The following is an 18,778-nucleotide window of genomic DNA, read 5'->3' as shown; positions in this document are numbered from 1 at the left end:
ATGGGTATTTGCAACCCTCCTATAGGGAACTGTTACAAATAGTGGCTGGTGGACCTACTGTGCCATCTGACCACTTAGACTTGGCTACTCTCAAAGGAGTAGTCAGAGAGTTGATTAGTTTTCACCCTTTACACCAGGGCTTTTCTGCAACAGGATCACCAGGGCACTACCTCTTGGAGTAGTACAAGTAGTATAATCCAAAAATGAGGCTCACTAAGCCAAGAAGAGGTCTCGTACGTGAGTAGCATCTAACAATGTCCAGCACATGGAAGAAGAAAAGAGCTGCAAGGGCAATAATAATCCAAGAAGTCTCAAATAGCTATCTCAAGCACTTGAGAAATAAAGTTAACCACTTATCCACACTCCACTTATCCACCCCTTATACACCTCTCACACACTCCATACTTTATGTATGCTGGTCTTTTTATCAAGTGGAGGCTGCTGCTGGTCATTGTATCTAGTGGAGGTTTCTGCTGGTTATTTTATTGAGTGGAGGCTGCAGCTGGACATTTTAATAATACAATGCACGTCATTAAAGGGGTTATCCGGGTATACAAATTTACTTATGGACACTTATCGGCCACACGGTCCGTCTCATCTGTGAGCCGGTTTGTATATAGGGGTGCACAGGACGGATGGAAGCTCCGCACAGGGAACTTCTGGTTCGCGATGTGGCCGGAAGCTCCCATCCGACACCTTCTCCAGGCACTTACAACGCTGAGAGATAGGGCCGGGAGGAGCCGGCCACATCGCGGACCAGAAGTTCCCTGTGCGTGGCTTGTGTGCCCCTGTAAACAAACAACGGAACGGATCAAATGGACTGCGGCATGGGACATCAGCGGCGCTGGAGGAGGTAAGTACACTTTTGTTATTGAGAAGGAAGCATATTCCTCATATCAGATATGTAACAAAGTTTCATGTCACTTGTACTAATAATTTATGCAAAGTTTATTGAAAAAATGGGTACCATTTAAGGCACCTTCTCATACAAGATAGAACCTTTAAAAGTAAGGTGTTTAGTGTCCATGATGGGGTTATTTGTCTTCTACTCTACTCGCTGTTTTCTACTTTTGAAACATCTTGGTTACCCATATCTATTCCTCTTGAGTACCACCCTTCACTATCTCTCTGTGTTACCTATTCTTTGGCTGTGGGCTGATCCTAAAGGGATTATCCAGGTGTTCTCATCAATATTCCCCCTTAAAATTCTACACAGGGATCTAGATCTTGCTGCAACAAGAACACAAGGCTGCTACTTCTCAGTGAAGTCTGTTTTCATCTTGTCACCATACAATTGAAAAAGTGTATCTGGAACAATTTGTCGCAGGAAGGGCAGAGTTTTTTTTCGAAGGTTGCTCACTCACAACTCTGTAAAGATCAGTGTAATGACAGCACATTGTCACTGGCTCACATTCAGAAGACTTGGCTTTGCAGATTTATTGCTTCAGAGTGTCTACAGCTTTGTGCAGCAAACATTGCACTGTGCAACTAAAAATACTAGTCCTCCGTGTGGCCTGGTCGCCCATGACCTCCACTTACCTATCCCCACTCTTGCCTCTGCTTCCTTGGCCATGGTCGCATGTCCCCAACTCCAAGGGTGCACGTGCGCCGGCTTCAGAAGATTTTAAGGGCCAATGCGTCGTCAATTGGCGCTGGCCATTTTCCAGAATACCATTTAAGCCTGCCTCTCCCTGCACACCCTGGCGGATCTTTGTGCTATATGCATCTGGGAAAGCTTGTATTGTTGCCCTGTGGTCATGTATTGCCTTCCCATTGTGACCCCGGACCTGTTCCCATTTACGCTTCTCCACTGCAAGCCCTGACTTTCTGCTTTGTCTATGACATTGATCCTATGCCGCCTGTCCTGACCTCCTGCCTGCCCTTACCACGAACTTGCCTTACGTTTCTGTACCTCGCCTTGGCTGCCAAGGCAAAGGCGCACCTGTAAAACAACCCGCTTTGTGGCAGGCTCTGGTGAAGACAAGGTTCCAGTTAGACTCTGGTCCCAGGTGTCGACTTACGTCATCGCAGTGGTCCAGTGGGTCCACTACCCCTGGAGCCTGACAGCGTAACTTTGAATTAACCTAATGGAAAATGGAAAAGTTCAATTATCCTCATTTTCCTAAAACATACATAAAAAATAAACTAAATCCTGAATATGTTAAATATCCTTGCGCCTGATGCATTAAAAATAATTATCATAAGTTATGTTGAGGCAATCTTTGTCAATAAAAAACTCGTCATGCAATTTACAAAATGGTATCAATGAAAATGTCAGCAAGGAACAGGGAGCCGGCACCATACTGCCGACTCCAGCGCAGCTGCAGCTTCCACAGAGCGACAAGCTCAACCCAGCCCCAGCACACCCAGAGGAGGACATGCTAACGGGATCAACAACAGGCCCCAGCAACCATGCAAGCCTCTCTATATTCTGCAGTTAGCGTGCTGCTGGCTCGTTCACATATGCTACAAAGTGAACTTTAAGAAGCATGTTCGCAAATAACTTCTGATCTTAAAGGGGACTTTCAGTCTGTGCAATTGAGAGTAAAGTTGATTAAACTGGAACAAGGCTGAATCAGAATTGTGATTGCATTGCTGATATATATGCCCAACTAAAAGAAGCACAACTTAAAATAGAAGACCTAGAAAATAGGTCTAGGAAGGGCAATTTTCGCATTAGGGGTGTCCCTGAAACTTACACGGATGCATCTAAGGTGGTTCAAGAGTTATATCAGTTGGTCATTACGGATTTATCTGATTCTTTCTATGAAGTTGACGGAGAGCGCACTGCACTCTGACAGCACCAAGGGCGAATAGCCTCCTGAGAGATATTGTAGTGAAGCCCCATTACTTTACAATAAAAGAAAAGGTGATGCTAGCATCTCAGGATCTGGAATCTCAACAGTTGTATGACTCGGATATTCAAATCTTTTCTGACCTAGCACCACGTACCATCCAGAGGTGCAGATCACTTAAACCGCTACAGGTGCTTTTTTCATAATATACGGATGAACCTGCAATGTTATGTTTATATTTGTATTGAAACAGCAATGATTAGGCTACTTCAGATTAGTTATCACTTTACCCCTATGGTAGTAAGGGTTCTGTGTAAATGTTTAATTGTTGTTTTCTTTCTGTGATATATAAACAATTCTGTTCGGCCTAGGCATAGAAGATTAGCCGCTGGGCCTCAGAGGGCCGCATGCTCTCTCTTGGGATGTCAGAAGGTACTCATGGCATTAAGTTGGTTCTGGGCTTGACTCCCCTTACCTCGAAAAGTTCCAGATTATTAATCGGGGGATTACTGTTAGCCCATATGGGCACTTTCTACTAGTGAATGAAAGTTTTTTTGTTTGTCTCCTCCCTCTCCCTTTTTCCTCCCCTCTTAACCTTTCCCCCTTACCCACAGATAGAGGGTCCCTGAGAGATCTTGTTCAGCTCTATCCACCTTGAGAGGTAATGGTTAAAGATTCATTCACTATTCTTAGCAACAATGATCAGGGGTTGAATGCACCGACAAAGAGAAAAATGGCTTTTAAATCTTATAAAGCTGTGAAAGCAGATGTTCTATTTTTACAGGAATTGCATTTCTTGGGGTCATCATGTCCAAAGTATATAGCGGCTAACTATACCCTTCTGTTTTTAGCACTGGCCAAAGAAAAAAAGAGAGGAGCAGGCATCTTCATGTAAAAAAATGTTCCTTTTATCCACCGCGTTATGATCGCGAACTCTGAGGGTCGTTTGATCCTGGTTGCAGGTACTATCCATGAACAGGCGGTTTCTTTTCTTAACTATTATGCTTCTAATGTGGATCAGGTACGTTTCAAAAGCTCTCGGCTCACCTACAAGGGACCATGTTTGTGGGAGGCGATTCTAACATGGCTTTGGACGATGTCCTGGATACATCCGCACCTTGTTCTACATTTCGTGTTCCTTCTCAGCACAGTACAGATTTTGCCACTTTGCTACATTCCCATAATTTAATAGACGCATGGAGATTCTCAATTACACATATTTTTCGGCATGACATGGTACTTATTTCTGAATAGACCATATATTTCTGGGCCCTGATTTAATTCCTAAAATTATGAAGGCTACTTCATGGTCTGACCATGACCCAGTGGTAATATCAATGGACCCCATGTGGTTCAGATCCTCCCAATATATGCAGAACTAACGGAGGCAGTTAATACATATTTTCATGAAAAAGAAACGGATGAGACTTCCCGGGTCTCTTTTTGCGAATCTCATAAAATAGTTCTTAGAGGGAAACTTATGAAGATGGCTGGTTTACAGGGTTATATTTTAAAAAGTTTGGGGCAATCCTGGGTCCCCATATGGTGAGATATTATAATCAGTTGTTTGAAGGCCGTCTTCCGTTGCCAGAATCTTTACAGGCAATGATTTCCGTTATACCCAAGTCCAATAGAGACCACTCCTCTTGTCAAAATGTTAGGCCTATATCTTTAATTAAAGTAGATATCAAAATATTGACAAATATTATGGCTACAAGGATTAACTCATTTATAGCACATTACATTTACCCAGATCAGGTTGGCTTCATCCCTGGTCATCAAGCTGGTGACCAAACCTGCAGATTAATTGACCTAATCTTCTTAGCAAAATATGGGTAAGCTTATGAAGAATATCGTGTTCCTCTCACTCAATTTACATAAGGCCTTTTACTCTATAGACTGGATTTTTTTTTACAGTTTTCATTAGGTAGATGGGGTTTTGGCAATACGTTTTTAGGTTTGCTTGATGTTCCTCTCCATCTGCAAGGGTTAATGTGGCGGGCTATTTATCAACTCCTTTACCGATACTAAGAGGTACACGCCAGGGCTGCATTTTATGCCCTATACTGATCAACCTTGGCCCATCTGATCAGGTTGAATGAGAGGTAGACTGGGTGTCGCATAAATGCAGCCTTTTTGCAGATGACCTCTAGACATTAAATGAGTTTTCAGCTTGAAGGTTAACCATGACAAATCTCTTGCTCTGAACGTCTCTGTTGCCCCTTCAATGGCTAAACTTTTGAAGTTAAATTTTAAGTTTCAATGGAGGGAAGATAAAATTTCATATTTGGGTATGTTTCTGAACGCCACCATTGATATTTTATTTACAGCTAACTTCAAACCACTTTTCTTTATGCTGAAAAGGGACATGAATAGGTGGGCAAGCCTGAATCTTTCATGGTTAGGCCGTATCTCGGCTGTAAAGATGACCCTACTACCAAAAATACTTTGTTTTCAACGGTCCCGATTGATATATCTATTGCTCGTCTAAAGGCTTTGCAAAGAGACATAAACAACTTCGTATGGGGATCTGAAAGGAGCAGGGTTTCAGGAAGCACACTATATACCTCCAAGACAGGGGTGATAAATATCATTAAATATTACTATGCCTCCAGTTTGGCGCCCCTAGTGACTTTGCATAAAAATGAAACTTTGCCTCATTGGACACAAATTGAGCAGTCTGCCTGCCCACAGTTACTGATAGACGCCCTACCCTGGCTGAGACCCAGGGAGAGACCTTTTCATTATGTGCCCACTCATCTCTTCCATGCTATCACTTTGGGACAGGGTCAAACGTATCTTTGATTTACAGTCCCCTCATATTCCTGTTGCTAGAATATTGAATAACCCTAGATTTATCCCTGATTTCCAACCTCGGTGGACAGAAAAGGATTATACCGTATAGGGGACTTTTTTGATAGACTAGTCCTCAGATCGTTTGAATACTATAAATCTAAATATGATATGCCAGAAACGGAGATGTTTAGATTCCAACAGATATATCACTTCTTTCAGATGTTAAAGGACTCATGCCCCCATATCACAGTATAAATGGTATTTGAAGGTCTATGTCTGACTAAGGCAGGACTTCCTCATACTCTATCTACTATTTATCAGATTCTTAAAGGGGTTATCCGGGTTTAAAAATTTTTTTTTTTGGCCGGGCTGGGGAGGGCTAGTTAAACATAATAAACATGTACTTACCTCCTCCGGCGCCGCCGATGTCCCGCGCCGCGGTCCCTTCGATCCGTGCCCCTGTTTGTTTACAGGGGCATGGAAGCCGCGCACAGGGAGCTTCCGGTCCGCGATGTGGACGGCTCCTCCCATCCATCCCTATCTCTCAGCGTTGTAAGCGCTGGGAGATGGTGCGCATGGGAGCTTCCGGCCGGCCGGAAGCTCCCTGTGCGCCCTTGTACTGAAACCGGCGCACGGAGAAGATGGGCCGCGGCGCGGGACATCGGCAGCACCGGAGGAGGTAAGTACATGTTTATTGTGTTTAAATAGCCCTCCCCAGCCCGGCCATAAGAAATTTTTTAAACCCGGATAACCCCTTTAATGACGAACCTGAGAAATTGTTAGTGTGGGAAAAGGATCTAAATACATCCTTCTCTCTAAGAGAATGGCAAGATATGGCCAAAAATACTGCAAAAATTTCTATTAACATGGCATTAGTTGAAGCTAACTATAAAGTATTACTCCGTTGGTATCTTGTCCCAGTTCATATTGCGCAAGCGGTCCCTTATTACTCCCCCATGTGTTTTAGAGGGTGCGGCAATAGGGGTACTCATTTCCATGTGTGGTGGGAATGCCCTGAGAATCTGAGATATTGGAGGCGAATTTATAATATGCTGATAAATCTGACAATATCTCCTAGCCAAGCTTTACTGAATGAAAAAATTCTGTGCATCTCTGCTCCTGCGAGGAGAAGGTCACGGTCCCCATGGATCTGATTAAACAAAAACTAATGTGGATAGTGGTAAATGATAAGCTTTATTGTTCAGTACAGGATAAAATGACATTATTTAAAGAAACATGGCAGATGTGGATTACATATCAATCAAGAGTCTGACCCAATGTATGATATCCCTGTTCTAAACAGGACCCATCTCCCCCTCCCTATTCCCCTACTCTTACCTGTGTTTTCTTTCCATTCCCTCCTGTCTTATACTTATGACAAGTGCTCTTGTAGAGTTATAATGTATCCAGCTTGTTTTTTGCTGTCTTGCTGGACCAACCGTGTTGTGATCATTACTATGTAAATTGCTTGCATAGGATCCCCCCCCCCCTTTTTTTTTTTTTTTCTTTTTTGTACCCTTCCTAAAAATTCTTGAAAAACCTAATGAAAATATGTGAACCACAAAGTGAAAGCTGTAAAAACAAAGAGTGGTGCAGTTGCATTTTTTTTTTACCAACTTCCCTGTACACGATATTTATTGGTGTCACAATAAAGTTCATAGCCCTTCTATGTCTCTTTAAACAGAAAAATGATAGCTTTTGGAATGCAGAACCTGACGGAGGTGAAGAAGCAGGTGAACTCCAGCGGACCTCGGCATAGAAGCAACGGATGCAGGAACTCTGGCGTACGAGCTTAGTGAATCGCGGCAGACCCGAATCCTCGTCGGAGAACAACGTATCGCGGGATCACAACAGGACTGGGTAAGAAAATGTACCCCATTGTGCTACACATTGCATGAATGTATAAACTGACCCAAAGAATAAAGTAGACATGTCATTTGGGGAGCACAGTGAAAGCCGTAAAATCCAAGCCCACAAGAAAACAACACAAATGTGTTTTTTCACCATTTTCACTTGGAATTTTTTTTCCCCATTACCAGTACACAACATGGAATATTTTAAAAAAAAGTGAAAAATGGAAATTAAAAAAAGGACCAGGTGGTTAAAGGGTTAAACTATTTTGCCGTGCCGAATTGTCTTATTTTTGCGACTTTTTGCATATTTGTGACATTTGGCGCTTTCAAGTACACCTCGGTCTGCACCTTGTGCAGTGTGCCATATGTATCATTACATTCTAGATGTTCCGTGCGACTTTTCACTTATGTATCACTTTTTTTGCTTGTTTTTGCGACTTTTTAGGCGCAAATCTGCACCTGGTCCAGGGCAGGTGCAAAGGAAGGATTTTTTTTCATGGACCCTATTTTAACATATAAGTTAATTGTAGGAATTATTTCATATGCTTTAAATGTTTAAAATTTTGCATAGTAACCTGTTTTTTGAAAATTCAGAAATTCTTGCATTTACATTTTTTTTTAAGTTATTGGTTACTTCTAAGGGTGGGGTCACACGTAGCGTTTTAGTTGCGCTTTAATTGCATTTTGAGAGGGGATTTTCCTAATTACATTACAGTTAACATTTGCGTTTAGAAAACGTAATATAAATGTAATGTTAACGCATGTGTTAACATTGCATTTATTATGTGTTTTGTAAATGCCAATGTTAACAGTAATGTAGCTGTTGTAATAGGTTTCGAAACACAATCAAAATGCAACGTGTGACTGCAACCTTAACACCAGGTGTGACTGCAACCTCATAAGTCATCATCTCCCTGGGGTGTGACTAGAGTGCTTAAAAATGCAGAACACAGCCTAAAATCAGAAATTAACAGTAATGTCCACGCCTGCATATAACCTCCTTACATGGCTTGTGTCCATGTGGATTTGAGACTTTTGCAACAAAAAGTCTCAAAAAGAAGCCCAAATTTGCACCTGCCAACATAAGAAAACCTGAACATGTATCACAAATAAAAAGACACAATCATACATAAGGCGCAAATGTGTCACAAGAAAACAACTTCAAAATCCCCTGGATATAGCGTTCCAAAGCTATAACCACTTGTAGTGAAACAGGGCATATTTGAAAAAAGTCCTAAAGGGGTTAAAAAAACAAAGTAAAGATTATTATGGCAAGTGAAGTGGTTTGAAAGATATTGTCATTTAAATAACAGTAGAACAGAACTGCAGAACCGGACATTCAGGCACTAATGACCAGTCACAAAGGGTTTAAAGGATATTATTACAATAAGTTCTAGACTATCAAGTGGACTGGACATGACCAATCATTGTCATCCTCCTGATAACAATCACTGGATATGAATGTGTTGATGTTTTGAAAGTGAGGACCTCTAGGAATGTTCATGTGTAACAACAGAATACTTGTAGACAATAGATCACATGCCTTTGTCAGTGATGGATATTGACAAAGCAAGCAGATCTTTTCTTCCCATCTTTAGATTCCACAACTCTGTACACAAATTGTAACTTCCGTAACTTTTACGTAAATGTGTGGCCACCAGTCCATGCACTTCGACCACCTTTCTATAGATGCGTGTGCCTCCTGGATTTGAGCCCTATATCTATTATAAAGGCTGTGAAGAAGTGAAATCTTTTCTCTATATAAATCCACATCTTGATCTTTTTGCACTCAGTTCTGCCTCCTGGCACAACTACTGTCCCATGTAATCATGTTTTCACTACTAGATATTATGTAGGGCTCCTATCATTATAAATGACTGTGATTCTCAGTCATCAGTGTTCAATAACTGCATCCTGATTATCGTTCCACACAGGAAATCTTACAGCCTTAGGCTGCCATTACACACATGTATGGGGGACGTATGTACGGCCGATATACGTCCCCCATACACTTCTACGGGCTGACGGCATGTACGGGAGCGCTACGGTGCAGCAAACGTGCGGCACCGTACCGCTCCGTACCCCGGGAAAAGATAGGACATATCTTTTCCTGTATTACAGTGCCGTTGCCCATACTTTCCTATGGAGAGGGGCGTGGGTGAGCGGCATCACCTCCTCCTCCTCTCCCCGCACTGCCGTGTGCCCGCCGTGCTGCGGTGCTGCGGGCACAGGGCAATGTGCATGTAGCCTTACAGGAAATCATTCCCTTCTAACTGTTATAGGAATCATGGAACTAACAGCAGTTTTCACAACTCCCTTAGCACATTTGAGGTCAAAAGATAGAGACTGCTTTTACCTAAGAAGAATCCCATAGCAGACACTATATATAACAGTTTTTTTCTCCATTTCAGTTAAAATGTCATTTGTTGGGATACCTTCTGTTCAATAAATCTAGAATTGGCAGTTGGCAGCTGATTCCCTCCGGAACAGCAATATTTTGTTTTTTTGCCCAGTTGTAGTAGACATCATGTGTACTTATCATTTACCCTTCTTTGTGATGTATTGTTAGACTTCAGAATCTGTCCTGATATTTGATTTTGGTCAAAAATATTCAAGTCCTATATTAATGAAGTCAGTCAGGACCTGTTATATTTTAACACCTTGACCTATACTTTCATACCTATGTATCATATGTTGATCTATGCTCTATGCACGGCAGGTGTTAGTGGCATTATGCATATTTTCTTCCACGTAGGATTGAGCTAGCAGCTGTATTTCAACACATTATATGTGTATCAAGGGATGTAAGCATATGGCCTGATGTAACAGCATTCTGATTTCATGTACCATCCATTCTTCTCTGTGTCACACACACTTAAGCTCAATATCTCGTCACAAGACAAGCTATCCATTATATATCTCCTGTGAATGCACTGATCAGGGTGATTAAGATCTGGATGTGCAAGTCTGGAAACACCTAGGAAACTTGAAGCCACATCCAGCTTTTCAGGTTCTTCCACTTGTGCAAGGTTCTCTGTCATGTTTTTAGACCTTATGTGCATGGCAGTGTTTACCTACAGCTGTCAAAATTCACTGAGTAACCATAGTAGATTGATGAGCGGAAACGGTTGTCTTGGGAATAGGTTACATAGAGACACAAACTTCATGGTTTCATTACACTATTTTTGAGTTTTTGGGATACTATGCAAATATAATACATATTCTGAAAGTTTTTTTTTTTAAATGAAAATAATTTGCTATTTTAAGTAGTGCATACTTTTTCAGAAAAGTATCAACAGGATTATTTCTACAACTGTTTAAAGATTCCACTATTATATGAATTACCTGTTCAATTGTTTACCCATTTAAAGATAATGAGGTAGATTCACTAATATTGTCTAATGGTTGGACGGTTTAACCCCTTAACGCCGAAGCCACTTTTCACCTTCCTGACACGGCCCATTTTTTCAAATCTGCCCTGTGTCACTATAAATGGTTATAACTTTGAAACGCTTTAACATAGCCAAGTTATTTTAAAATTGTTTTCTCGTGACCCATTGTACTTCATTTTAGTTGAAAAATTTTGGTGTTATGTTTTGCATTTATTTATGAGAAAATCAGATATTTGGTGAAAATTTGGAAAAATTCTCGATTTTCGAACTTCAAAATGTTCTACTTTTTCCACACATAGTCATAACATCAAAAAAACTTAATGACTAACATTAACCGAATGTCTACTTTATGTGGACATGGTTTTTTTATGCATACTGTTATCTTTGAACGTGAGGTGCAAATTTTTCACATTTTCATAAAAACCGCAAAATCCTGCTATTGAGGGACCTGCGCAGGTTTCAAATCACTTTGAGAGGCCTAAATAAAAGTTAAACCCCATAAATCACCCCATTATAGAAACTACACCCCTCAATGTATGTAAAACAACTTTTATGAAGTTTGTTAACCCTTTAATTGTTTTACAGGGGTTAAAACAAAATCGGATACAATTTTGAAAGTAAATTATTTTTGGCTAAATTAATGTGTTCAAAAAATTTACAAATTCTCAGTGGATATAATACCAAAATGCTCCACAAAATTTGATACCCAATCCCTCCCGCATATAACAATACCCCATATGTGGTGGTAACCTGCTGTATGGGCACACACCAGGGGATCGAAGGGAAGCTGCGCCATTCAGAGCAGATTATGCATTGTCACTTTGGATTGGCTATACAATCCTTTATTTTTTTGGCAATTTGGACATATAAGGGCTTATTTTTGCGACATGAGATGCACTTTGTAAATACTTCATTTTAGTGGGTCATTAGCTTATTGATGAGATTTTATTAACTTTTGAATGTATGGGTGAAAAGAAAATTGTCAATTTTGGTTTCCTTTCTTTTTGTATTCTTTGGGGGTCGTACACCGTACACTAAAAATACTATATTATCTTTATTCTATCAGTCACTACGATTACGGTGATACCTCATTTATATAGTTTTTCATTTATTTTTACAATTTTACTGGAAAAAAAATAAAATAGAGGAAATCTCATTTGTTTTTGCATCGCCATCTTTTTGGAGACGTAACTTTAATATTTTTTTGTTGACCGAGCTAGTTTAGGGCTTATTTTTTTATGTGTTGAGTTGTCCTTTCAATTGATACCATTTTGGCACACAACTTTTTTTGATCACTTTTTAGAACATTTTTGTGAAGAGATTTTATGAAAAATTTACCTTTTTGGCGAGTTTTTCGGGTTTCGTTTTTATGGCGTTCACTGAGCGGGCCCAATAATGTTTTTGAGTTATTGTATGGATTGTTACGGACGCGACAATACCAAATATGTGGGGGGGTTTCGCGATTTTTCACTTTATTGCATGTGTATAGGGAATGTTTGTGTTTAGGGGACTTCAACTTTAATTATTTTTATTAAAAAATGTTTTTATTAAATGTTTTTAACTGTTTTCTTATCACTTTTACAGGTAAGCTTGAACAAGCGATCCACTATCAAGCTATTCTTCACCTTAGGGTACATTCACACGGCCGTATGCATTTTCTGTCCTGTATTTACAGCTGTATTCTGGTCGCAAATACAGGCTGTATGACATCTGTATGTAGCCTGTATGTAACCCGTATTTTCACAGTATTCTGTAAAAAATACAGTGGGCTTGCAAATGATGTCACTTACTTGGCCAAGCCCAAATTTGATCACCTGATAAGCCCAGACTACATTTTCTCTTTACTGAGAGTGAGGTTAGATTCCATTGTGGAATATATAACTGGATATATAGATGTACATGCTTGTATCATCTATACATGCATATTTGCAGATATACAGCATAGGAGTAGTAGTACTGTGTCCCCATATATACAGGATTGGAGTGGTAGTACTGTGTCCCCATATATACAGGATAGGAGTAGTAGTACTGTGTCCCCCTCCCACTTGGCAACAGGCATGTCCCCCTCCCACTTGGCAACAGGCATGTCCCCATTCCCCCCTTGGCAACGAGCATGTCCCCCCTTGGCAACGAGCATGTCCCCCCTTGGCAACGAGCATGTCCCCCCTTGGCAACGAGCATGGTCCCCACTACCCTAGGCAATGAGCATGTCCCCCCTAGGCAATGAGCATGTCCCCCCTAGGCAATGAGCATGTCCCCCCTAGGCAATGAGCATGTCCCCCCTAGGCAATGAGCATGTCCCCCCTAGGCAATGAGCATGTCCCCCCTAGGCAATGAGCATGTCCCCCCTAGGCAACGAGCATGTCCCCCCTTGGCAACGAGCATGGTCCCCCCCTAGACAACGAGCATGTCCCCCCTTGGCAACGAGCATGCCCGCCTCCCACTTGGAAACAAGCTCTTTTTTGTGTGTGTTTGTATTTTTTGTCTTGCAGGACCGTGCATGCTGTGGACTACTTCGGATTCGTAGGATTCCGTCGATGACTGGCATTTTTTTTACAAATAAATTGGTCAACGAGGGTGTGTCCGCATTTTCTTTCAATAAAACTTTCTTTTTGTAATTAAAAGTGTTTTTTATTTCTTTGCGAGACTCTATAATCAGCCATAATAGTGGTGCTGTCTAGTTGACGATGTTCATTATTAAGGGCTGGCCTTAGTGTTTGCCTTTTTTTGGCAAATTCACACTAACGCCCATACCATTACCCCGGTACCCACCGCCACCAGGGGTGCCGGGAAGAGCCAGGTACAAACCAGTACCTGACTGTCTATAGATGGTCAGGTAGTGGGGCGGCTGCAGGCTGTTATTGTTGCGCTGGAATAGCCCCCTAACAGTGGCCTTTCCCAGCTCAGTAATGGCAGGCTGCTGCTGCTTTTTTGTATCTGGCTGATTTGGACAATAGGGGGGAACTCACGTCAATTTTTTTTTTTCATTTTTTGGCCAAAAAATGGATGAAAGAAGACGTGGGGTCCACTCTTTTAATAGGGGGAACCCTACATCATTTTTTTGGTCAGAATTGTTTTTTTTTTTTTAATTATGTAGGGTCCACCCTATTATTTATTTTCATTTATTGGCCAAAACAAATGAAAATAAATGATAGGGTGGACCCCACATAATTAAAAAAAAAAATTCTGACCAAAAAAATGATGTAGGGTTTCCCCTATTAATAGAGTGGACCCCACGTCTTCTTTTTTAATCCAATTTTTGGCCAAAAAATGAAAAAAAAATTGACGTGAGTTCCCCCCTATTGTCCAAATCAGCCAGCTACAAAAAAGCAGCAGCAGCCTGCCATTACTGAGCTGGGATAGGCCACTGTTAGGGGGCTATTCCAGCGCAACAATAACAGCCTGCAGCCGCCCCACTACCTGACCATCTATAGACGGTCAGGTACTGGTTTGTACCCGGCTCTTCCCGGCACCCGTGGTGGCGGTGGTTACCGGGGTAATGGTATCGGCATTAGTGAAAATTTGCTAAAAAAAGATGGCAAACACTAAGGCCAGCCCTTAGTAATGAGCACCGTCACCTAGCCGGCACCACTACTACGGCAAATTATAGAGTCTTGCAAAGAAAAAACCCCACACTTTTAATAACAAAAAGAAAGTTTTATTGAAAAGAAAATGCGGACACAACCTCGTTGACCATTTTATTTGTCAAAATAATGGCAGTCATCGACGCAATCCTACGAATCCGAAGTAGTCCACAGCATACACGATCCTGGAAGACAAAAAAAACAAACATACACACAAAAAAGGGTATGTTGCCAAGGGGGCATGCTCGTTGCCAAGGGGCAGGGGGACATGCTCGTTGTCTAGGGGGAGACGGACATGCTCAGGGGTAGGGAACATGCTCGTTGCCAAGGGGGACATGCTCGTTGCCAAGAGGGGGCATGCTCGTTATCTAGGGGGAGATGGACATGCTCAGGGGTAGGGAACATGCTCGTTGCCAAGGGGGATATGCTCTTTGCCAGGGGGGACCAATATAGTCAGTCCCTGGGTTACATACAAGATTGTTCTGTAGGTTTAAATTGAATTTGTATGTAAGTCGGAACTGTAGACTTGCAACCCCAGACAAAATTTTTTTGGTCTCTGTGACAATAGAATTTTAAAAATGTTGGGTTGTCATAAGAACCGGGATTAACAATAAATCTTCATTGCAGACACCTTTGATAACTGTTATAGCTGATCTTTGTAGCCTGAGGCTAAAGTACAAGAAATTACCAACATCCAGAGGTCCGTTTATATCAAGGGGTCGTCTGTAAGTTGGGTGTTCTTAAGTAGGGGGACCGACCTGTATATACATAAAAACGTGTGTGTGTGTGTAAATATATATACACACATCAGTTGGTGCTGGCACAGATAGCGACATTTACCAGTGCAGGGGACAAAAATGACTGCGGCACCTAATTGCGCTGGATGGCCAAAAAGTTATTAGTGCCTGAATATGGCAAAATGAAGAATTTTAGTTTTTGTACATTTTTCCACATGTATTAAAACAAAATAAAACCTTTAGTATCCCGATTGTAGCAACACAAAGAATAAAGGTGACATGTAATTTGGGGCACACAGTAAAAGCCGTAAAATCCAAGCCCACAAGAAAATGGCGCAAATGGGTTTTTTCACCAATTTCACTGCATTTGGATTTTTGTTCCCGCTTCCCAGTTCAGGGCATGGAATAATAAATACCATCGCTATGAAGTGCAGTTTGTTACACAGAAAACAAGCCGTCACACAGCTCTGTACATGGAAAAATAAAAAAGTTATGGATTTTTGAAGGAGGGAAGTGAAAAATGAAAACATAAAAAATGAGAAAGGACCAGGTCATTAAGGGGTTAAAATCTCCTAAAACCTATATAAATTTTGGATCCCAGCGCACGCACCACATTTACAGATTCAAAAGGTGAACAGCTATACAAGATTACACATACCATAAGCTGTAACACAAAGGCAGTAGTATATCACGCCACGTGTCCATGCGGGATGATATATGTAGGGCTAACAACAAGGGAATTGAAAACGAGAGTACGGGAACACGTCCGAGATATACGGGCCGCAAGCAACCCAGAATTCAGTACGGATGGCCTTCCGGTGGCCAGACACTTTAAGGATTTCCATGAATGTAATCCCAAATTGTTACGTGTCTGCGGCATTGATCACATCATTAGTGATATTAGGGGAGGACCAGTGGCACAGAAATTGGCACAATGCGAGGCCAAATGGATCTGGACCTTACAGACATTGAGTCCACTGGGACTCAATGAAACTCTGAGTTATGCATCATTCCTCTGACCCCTGACCTGGACAAGACTGGGTCTTTTAACCTTTTTAAGAACTGTAATTGCTGATTGTGTTTTTAACAGATGTTTATGTCTTCTAGACCCTTCTCGTGATGCCCGTAGCAAGACCATGATACCCTTGAGAGAAATGCGATATTTCCAACACCTGATACAAATACATCCCATGGACTATATACTGTGAAAAAATGACGATATAATGATTCAATCGGCACATCGGCCCACTACCGAAGTGATACATAGGTTCCTCGTTGGACATCAAAATATGGAACCATATGAACTACCATCTTATTCTAGAATACCACGGCTGCCAATGAAATCAATTAAGAGAAGGTGACACCCCCCTTCACACAGACACACATCAACCAGCCACATTCCTGTTCTTCACTGCAATATTGCACACAACCCCTTGTTACACTCCACAATTCACCAGTCACATCTACATTGCTACACATATATACACCAGTTATCCACTCCCTCCAAGTCCCTTGCCTTTCCTTCTTCCCTTCCCTCACTCTAGTCATTTTCACATACACATACATCCGCCTTCCTCTCTCCCTCCCCCTGTGTCACATCATAACTTTGGTTTTATACACGTATACACTCTGTGATTTTTTTTGATTTTTTGACTTTGGTAGTGTTGTAATTGCCCTAAGGAGGATTCACTGCACATGCACACTCTTACACACATCACACACCTATATCTCTCAGCACATACACTCTTAGGCTACAGTCGCACTATAAAGCACACGGCAGAATGCAGACATTTGTCTCGAGTATTCGGTCTCACGTTATATATATTTGTGGCCATGGAATGCCGGTCAAATATTGCTGTTGATAACTTATGGTAAATTATGTCAACCCTATTGTCCTACAATAGCAACAATAATGCCATTTCTTTATTTTGGCACTATACTATTATGTTAAGGTACAAGTGTTGATACGTATATGGATCAAGGCACAAATGCCAATAATTATATTTACTATGGATCAAGGTACAAATGTCAATAATTGCATTTTATGTAGATCAAGGTATAAATGTCAATAACTGCATTTGATATAGATCAGGGTACAGATGTCAATAATGGTATTTGATATGGATTTTCTTTTTTAACACCAAACTGTATCATGGTCTCCTATATGTACTATGGACCTGCAGGTCACCTCACCTATTTTACAACATCCCTCCGGTGTGCGCACGCGCGCGGCATGATGTCTCCGTCTCTTGTCTGAGGGTCCGCCCCAGCTGACTGCCCCGAAGTGACGTCAGCGTCACGTGACGGGTCATGTGAGCGGGGACGGACCTCGGGCAGGAGGCGGCGCGTCTCCGTGCGACGTGCGCCCAATAGTTCCGTCGGGATCACACTTTTAGAGTCTACAGGTGAGGGTCCGTGCAGCCCATAGGCTACAAGGCTCATATATACCCAATCTTGTCAGTAACACACACATTCCCCCAGACGAAGGCTAGCGCCGAAACGCGCGTTGGGGATCATTCGGTCCGTGGGACACTTGGGACACACCGAACACTAGGGGTAAGCAATGCTCTCTCTACCTTTTTTGAATGTATCTTGGCTCAATATGTATACATAGACCTACACCTTCTCTTAGGATGCACTAGCACTTTGACTGGCCTGTTGAGACATTGTGGCAATCTACTATCTGCATTGTGCACTTTATAATATGAAGTGGTATGGATCTGCATTAGCACTTTGACTGGCCTTTTTGAGACATTGTGGCGATCCATTATTTGCACTGTGCACTTTATGATATCTAGTGATCTCTCCGCCCCCCCCCCATTGATGTGCCCACGGCTACTTGATTTATCCATGGTGATGAATGCCCATCCTCACCCGCATCCCGATACCTGCATTTATTTTCCTTCCCCCATTTTTATCTTGTATTTTAATATATATCTGCATTGTATATATTTAATAAAGACGTTGTCACTTCATTTTTGTGTGTAAATTGGCCTAATTTCTAAATAGGTGCTTGTGTTGTAGACTGGCCAATAGAGAAGGTCTAAAATATTTGAGGAGCAACAATCACTAGCAAACATTATTAGATATTTTACTCCTCCCTATGTAACCCCAAAAGTGGTACTGCACGTACCAACCCAAAGAATAAAGGGGAGGTGTCAGCTTGAGAGAATAGTGAAATCTGAAAAACAGAGTCCGGTAGAGAATGTGGGGCATGCATTTAATACTAAATGGCTTGCACACTCTTTACACACCCTTGCACACCCTTTCACACCCTTTGCACACACTTGCACACTCTTTCACACCCCTTTCACACTGCATACTCTTTCACACTCCTTTAACACCCCATGCACACTCTTTCACACCCCTTTCACACCCCATGCACACTCTTTCACACCCCATGCACACTCTTTCACACCCCTTTCACACCCCTTGCACACTGCACACTCTTTCATACACTTGGACACTCTTTGAACTTACTTTTCACAGGCTCCTGCTCTGCACACTCTTCAGACACTCAGCTGACAGCAGTGCTGAGGTCACGTTCTGCAGCGGTCACATGATCGCGATCGCGTCTCCATGGCAACCCACAGCATAGTGAACGCCACATGCGGTGGATCC

At 41.8% G+C, this 18,778-nt stretch overlaps 1 long non-coding RNA gene across 1 annotated transcript in view; it reads left to right on the top strand.

The window, feature by feature from the left end:
- LOC140119016 (uncharacterized) overlaps positions 1–18,778 on the top strand; it is a 27,795-nt gene extending 9,017 nt beyond the window's left edge. Inside the window, exons 2-4 of the long non-coding RNA XR_011853306.1 lie at positions 7,276–7,451; positions 12,421–12,467; positions 16,265–18,778. This is a non-coding gene — a long non-coding RNA (uncharacterized lncRNA). The remainder of the gene's footprint in view (positions 1–7,275; positions 7,452–12,420; positions 12,468–16,264) is intronic.

The sequence above is a fragment of the Engystomops pustulosus genome, chromosome 2, assembly GCF_040894005.1.
Source record: "Engystomops pustulosus chromosome 2, aEngPut4.maternal, whole genome shotgun sequence".
NCBI lineage: Eukaryota > Metazoa > Chordata > Amphibia > Anura > Leptodactylidae > Engystomops > Engystomops pustulosus.
This window is presented reverse-complemented; position numbering and strand designations above follow the sequence as displayed.